Raw genomic sequence first — 7,566 nt, 5'->3', positions numbered from 1 at the left:
TTAAGTCCATAAATAATGTTGTCTTTGTCGATTAAATTGTTTGTATCGACCGGAAGGCTCTTTGTTTGGGAGTTTTTTGTTTTCTTATTTCTATAGATGGAGGAGAATGCTTTTAATTGGGAGAAACAAGTTTGGAAAAAAAAACTTGTCTTTCTACATAACCCCCTCCTAAAAGATTACTGAATTATAAGCCATTACTAAACAATTATATATAGCTGATCAAATAAGTTGCAAATCTCATTAAGCTTATTATATTGTTAACAAAGATGTCATAAGTTGTCTGTAAAATGTATGAATTTTTACTCTGTTTTGGGTATTTTTAAAATCAAGTTTTGGGGTCTATAACATTTAGAAATAAATATTTTAATATTCAAGTGACCAATAAGGATTTTATTTGTTAGTGCAAGTATACTATAAAGAAAGCAACAATTAAAGCAGAAATAATAATATAAAGACTTATTGATTCCATTATAGCATTCGTTTAGTTTGTAAGATTGTTTTTAGAATTTTGAATTTTATGGAGGGATTTGGATTGGAATGGATTTAAAATCAGTGGTGTGTTTGGTTTGTAGGATTTGAAATAGAATTGGATTCCATTATTTATAAATAATTTATAAAAAACAGAAATAATTATAAAAATAATTGAATTACATTTTTTATTAATTGATTATTACAAAACAAATGTTTTTCATATTTTCAAAACCTTATTTTATACAATTTTACGAAATCCCGTGAAATCCCGAACACTCCCTAAAGGTGCGTTTGGTTTGCATGAATGGAATGAAATTGGAGGGATTTGGATTTGAAATCCATTCCAATCATGTGTTTGGTCTGTGGGATTGTTGGGATTTAAAATCCAGGGATTCATTTAAAATCCCGTGACCAATGGATTTGAGAATCCTTTGGAAAGACATGGTTTTTTAAATCCATTCGCCTTGGATTTTTTTGCCCTAACTTAAACTTTCATCGCTCACCGTCTCCATCTTCTCCTCCATCGCCGTCTCCATCGTTTTCTCCCACGGTGGTCGTCTTCGTCGCTTTCTCCCACGGTGGTCCTCTTCGTCCCTTTCTCCCACGGTGCGCCTATTTTCTTCAATTCTTCTCCTCCATCGTCGTCTCCATCTCTATGCTGTTTTGTGGTTCCTGGTTTTGCTGAATTTTTTTTTTTGCAAAATACATGTAGAAACCTGTATCAAACTATATTACAGGTTTAATTTGTATGCTTATAGAAAAAGTTGATTACATTACTTGTTTGTATGCTTACAGAGAAACTAGGGGTGTTCGCGGTTCGGCTTGGGCGGTTTAACCCCTCAGACCACAAATCAAACCGTAATGACGGTTTATAAAATTTTCAAACCGAGCGGTTTGACATTAAGTGTCCAGACCGGTCAAACCAGACCACAAAAAGGTAGTCTGGTCTGACCGGTTTAGGCGGTTTGGGCCTTCAATGGACTTTGAATATTAAACTGAAAAAACATATAAAATTTAGAATTTTAAATTAAATATCCATTTTAACAAAACAAAATATCGAAACAAATAAATGTAATAATTAAACAACTCTTGAGTCTAAAATCCAAGCAATCCAAAGTCTAAACAAACAAATAAATATATAATCTATATATATATTAAAGGAGAAACCAAGGTTGATGACTTGGCTTCTCCTAAGGGTTGGAAACTTATTTATCTTTTTTTTCATTCATCCTCCTTTAATCTTTTTTTTTTTAATTTCACATTCTTATTTCTATAAACATTGATTATCATTTATGTTTGCATTTAACACAATCTTTTCATTTTCCCTAACTCTTCTTCATAAATTGTTCATCATTCAATCTCTTTTTTTCATCTCCATCACTTGATTTGTTTTCATTTCATTTTTCACCATCTCTATCACTTGATTTGTTTGTTATTTTTCACCAAATCTATTTTCAAGTTTATTTCGAGAATACCAATTCAGGTATGCGTTCCTTTCTATTTTTTTGGGATTTTAGAATTTTGTTTTTTCTTACTTTTATCTTCTATGATTTTCCTAAGTTTTCTCAATGAAACGAAGAGTTTGTTTTTGACAACACTTTTAAAGTTTTCATGGCAACAATRRTTCGATTAATCGTTTGATGATAGAATCTTGGAAGTATTACAAACCATGATGTAGCCTCAACAAATTTCAATATATTTTTGTAATAGTTATCTTTTTCAAGTATACTTTGAAAAAACTAATGTGTGTATGCTTTCCTTTTGACTTTTATTGAGATTTTTGAAGTTTTTTTGTTACAATTTTTCATGTAGCATCACCAAACTTCAATATGCCCTTTTTTAATGGTTATATCTGTTTAGGTTTATTTCGAAACGATTAATCTGAGTATACAATTCTTCTTAATTTTGTTGGAATTTTAGAGGTTTTCTTTAACTAATGTCTTCTACATTTTTCTTAAGTTTTTTTCTCAATAGAACCAACAATATGTTTTTAACAATTGTTTTAGAGTTTGGTTGACAACAACTACTCCTCATGGAATATTGAGAAACCAAGTTTAATGAAAAACCATTTTTCATATTCATCTTTTATTTTCTCATTCTTATTTAACATTAAAATGTTTTCAACATACAATTGTTGAAACTTTTTTATCAAATTCTATTTATTTTAAAATATTTTCAACCGCATTAATCGTTAAAAGATTTCATTTTTGTAATTTAAATAATATATATATATATATATATATGTATTAAAAGAACAACCAATAATTATAAGGTGGATTCATATATCAAAGATAATATTGATTCTTATTAGTTTAATATATAAATATGATCATCGACTAATTTAACTAACTTCAATAATTTTAAAAAGGATTATTGTCACCATGCAACGCATGGTGTCAAACACTAGTATGATTTAAAAAGGAACTAGATTACAGTCGGGTGTTATTCTATCTTCCGATTATTCAACATCCACTACAGTGTTTCCCAAAACGTCATCAACCAAGTCCCTTAGGCGGTTTTAGATCCGCCACTAGCAAGACCTAGAAATCATATAATCAAGAACAAGTGTTAGGCTTAACGGCTAGTGAGATCACACACAAAAATAACTCTTAAGGTAGATATGAGAAATAAATTGAAAGTGTTACCCGACCCGCGGTAGTGGTACAATACCGTGTACCACAACAAGTTGTCCCTACCTGGGCATTATACACAGGAAATATCTCTCGATGTCAGGGGAGACCCGTTTCCATCAATGTTGCGGGAACACAAAAGTATTGCCACATAATGATGTCATTGGGACTACACCTCAGGTTCATGGTTTTAGTGCACATCCCATTCATTAAATATTGTTTAATACGTCTGATTAAACACCCCTAAATATTCGGTTTCTTTTATTTTCATTTTCATTAATTACTGTTTAATACGTCTGATTTAGAGGTGATCATTTGCGGGCACAAGTTGGGGCTAGGTCGGGCCTAACTTGTTTTTTTGGTCCAACAAGGTCTAATATTGTAAATCCAAGCCTTTTTTTTGGGGCTTGACAACTTGTTACTGCTCGCCCTATAAACGTGCTAATGGACCTCAAAAGTGTAACTATTAATTAACAAATGTGGAACCAAAAAGTAAAGGAAAAACACCTCTGCAATTAAAAACTTTAAGCAACTACCGACTCTATCAATTGTTGATCAATTAGAACTTTTGACATAAAAATGCTAACAAAAATAATGTAGAGCCTTTTCGGTTCTCAAGAAAAACCAAAGAGTTTTAACACTCGTCCTAAAACTTTAATAACTTAATTTTAAAATATACTACTATAATTTTAATTAATGGTAAAAAAATATTAATTATAAAAGATAAACGGGTCGAACGGGTCTGTTCATATTTGACTTTACATTGTCCATGTTCATCCGTTAATTTTAACGAACAAACCTGGACCCGTTTATGGATTGTCTAAACCCGTATTTCTAGCGGGCCGGATGGACCGGGTCTAACGGGTAGTCCCGCCATGAACAGCTTGGTGACCGATTAAACACCCCTAAATAGTCGGTTCACAAAAACCTCCAAGATTTTCGTTTTCTCCGTTATAAAATAATCGTTGGAGATAGGGTTTCCCACCGTTGATTAAATTATGAGATGATCCAAGCACCCAAAGGCGCATGGTGGTTTACGACCTCCCACAAAATCAAACCAATCATAATCCACCGTCACGCACATCGGACCACTCGCCGGCCAACATCATCAATCTGTAAATCGGTGACAGGAGATAAGTTTTACGTCTACCTACAAACACAATGTCGTAATATAACAAGCATACGTATGTAAAGAAGTATAGTTTTGACTTGCACTTTAATTTGCAGGCGGATTTTGAACTTATATCACAATTGATCAGCGAATCAGTGGAGTGAAGAGATATAGGGAGAAAATTTCTAGTCGGTTTGAATATGCAAATGTGGGATATATGTGTAGGTTTTTGGGGGTTTGCGAGCAATGATGGCGAACATTGATTAATTAAGGATCAGAATAAAAGCTCCAGATGTCGATTTTGAAGTTAATATATGGCGTGTGGATGGTGCCGTGAAGAGGAAGATTGGAAATCTTTCGTTCATATGCGGTATTTGGATCGGTGAGTCGGGATCGCGAGCGTATTACAAGAGGAAAGAAGTATGTGGATGATATGGTAATGGCTCATCTCGTTCATTTGGATCGATACTGAATGCTGTTATGCATTGTGATTGTGTTTTGTTATCTAGCATTCATGATATTGGCATTTCTTCTAGATCATTAAAAACGATGCCTAAGAAGCAGATTATAAGATCAGACATGATGAATTTTAGTTTCTTCATTGCATTTAGTTGTAAGAACCAGGTACACCATATCAAAATCATAGCAAAAATCCCTAATAAACTGGAATTGGACAATCAGGATTTTCTCGAAATTTGAACAAAATGTGATTGCAATGTTGCAACAAAACATAGATTCGAAGACAAGTAGATCGTATAGGCAGATTCCGCTCATGGATTCAGTCGTCAAGCTGATCAAATTGGACAGGATTAATGAAACTTAAACACAGAAGATAGCATATTTGTGCCACATTCCTTTCTCAAGAATGCCATAGATCCTCATAGTATGAGGAGGATCTAGAAGCAACGTTTCAAGAATCATATGGAACTTGGTCATTTTGAAAAGCTCTCAGAGTAGAGAAACAGAAGAAAAATAACCAAAAAAGTAAGGAACAGAATTATATTTCTCATGATTGTGCTTCGGTAGATTGATCTAGTTAAGTCACATGTTTTCCTTGTGTTCTTTCTCTTGCATTTTAGCTGCTGATTCATGTTCTTACCCATTATTCATTGTAAACTCCGCTACTTAGGGTATTTGTGTGCATAAATTGTGAGCTTGTTCCTTCAGACGATCTTAGTGTATCATATTTGAAGTGGATTCAATTCATTGTTTACCCTTGGATTGCATTTGAAATGGAAGAATCACAAGAAGAATGGGACTAGAGAATTTTTAACTGTCTGAAGACATAATTGCTTTGAACTCTTATCCATTGTTCATCTGGCTCGAATGACAAATTTGATTTTCTTTTGAGATGTCTGAACGAGTAACAGGTGCTGCAAAGTATTTCCAATTTGGAGCGAGTAATATGCTATTTTTCCCAAGTTAGAACCGGAACCAGATGCAGATCCAAAGTCAGAACCAGAGTCACAGCAATGATCTCGAAAGTGGTTGGCTTTCATCCTACTCTTCTTAAATTTTTCTTTTTAGTTGCCAGAGGTTGCATAATTCTTTTGTGCCATCAGCGTGTTAAGATCAATAATGGAAAACAATAGAAGATTGTTCCATTTCCTTAGAAAATGAATAAAGAAACGTGAAATTGGTGTGCAAATAGTAGTTCAAATGCAAAGCCTTCGTCTTTTTAAGTTTAGTGACAACATACATTATGATCTGGCACAGAATTCCTACTAGTTAAACCAATCAGGTTGCTTTTGAGCTAATAAACTTCACAAAAGCACCCAATGCACTCACTGAACTAGCTGGAAATCCACTCTGGAATTCTTTGCTAAGTTCCTTTGCCCGATTATGCACCTTTTCATCATCCATTAGTCTCACAATTCCTGCTGCTATATCATATTTCTTCAACTTTCCTGCCCGCCCCTCCTCGTTAGCACCACTTGATATTATGTACCCCATCTTCAGATGGTTGGCCACCAGTTTCGCATTGTCGAACTGATCACCCCGGATCGGCCATGCCAAGATAGGTACCCCACGGCCAATCGCCTCAACGGTTGAGTTCCACCCACAATGTGATAAGAAGCCACCGGTAGATGGGTGGCTCAGAATCAACAGTTGTGGTGCCCATCCGGTGATGATCAAACCTCTCTTCCCAACTTTCACGTCTAATCCCTCAGGATAATACCCTTCTTCTTCTTCGGATTCGGTGTCCGTTTGAGCTGCCCCCAAGAAGGATCGGGGAATGCTGGTCTTACCTGAACCCGGTTGGATCACCCATATGAAAGGCTGGTCCGCCTCTTCCAAGGAGTTGGCTAGTTCTTTGTACTCTTCGATTGTGGGTCCAACCTCACTCCCAAACGAGATATAGATTACTGATCCATATGGCTTCGATTCTAACCATTCGATCACCTGATCTTCTGTGAAATTCGATTTGTGGTTCGATCTCATCTCATGATCATAGAGGATTGAACCGGCTGATCGCCAAAACTGCTCAGGTAGCAGCGGTCCAATACCCCAGACCGGAAGCTTGGTTTGTTCAGCAATGTAATCGATGAACAAACGCTCGAGATTGTCACAAGTATTGATAAGCAAGGCCACCGAGCCCTCAACCTCGTCCACCCAACGTGGCTTGTGGCCTGGTGGAGGCGGACCACCACCTCTCGGTCCAGCGGGCGGTCCGAACCTCATGCTATGTGGTGACCCTACGGGATGACCTGTAGGCCGGTTTGGTCTCTGAGACCTTCCTCTTGGACCTCTACTTAGATCCGCAAAAGTGACGGCCATTTCTGTAGGTAATCCAGGAAGCACTCGGGTCTCACCGGGCTTCATATCTCCTACATGGGCCTTCCATCTTCCGTATTCCATGGCGGCAGCGGTTGCACCGGAAGTAAAGAAAGACACCACCGGAATCTGGTGATTTACGAAAATATCCTTGCTCCAGCTCATCATGACGTCCATCACAACACACGTGGGCTTTACTTCAGACCTTGCGGACAGGAACGACTCGATTCCCTCACCCATCTGCAAATTCTGGTGACGGAGAGGGTTCCCCCTAGGAGCTGATGGCGGAACCTCCTTCCCAGATTCGGATTCTTCAACAGTTTCCGGTGGCGGTGAACCGGCAACGGAGATGTTAACAACATGAACGAAAGAGGAGTGGTCGGAAAACGTGGAGGGAATAGATGAAGAAACGTGAGAAGGGATGATTAGGGAGATATTAAAGTTATGGGAAGATAGTTTCCTGCAGAGCTCCATAGCTGGGAAGAGGTGACCTTGGCCAAAGAATGGTACTAAAAGGATATCACCACGGACTGCTTCCATGGCTGTAGTTTGAAGCTATCTGTTCTTGGTATGAGTTTG

General features: G+C 36.8%; 1 pseudogene; it reads right to left on the bottom strand.

Annotated features, from left to right (window-relative positions):
- Window positions 1–5,513: 5,513 nt before the first annotated feature.
- Window positions 5,514–7,566, bottom strand: LOC112507392 (annotated as a pseudogene).

This window comes from Cynara cardunculus (assembly GCF_001531365.2).
Source record: "Cynara cardunculus var. scolymus isolate 2C chromosome LG 2, CcrdV1, whole genome shotgun sequence".
Taxonomy (NCBI): Eukaryota; Viridiplantae; Streptophyta; class Magnoliopsida; order Asterales; family Asteraceae; genus Cynara; species Cynara cardunculus.
This window is presented reverse-complemented; position numbering and strand designations above follow the sequence as displayed.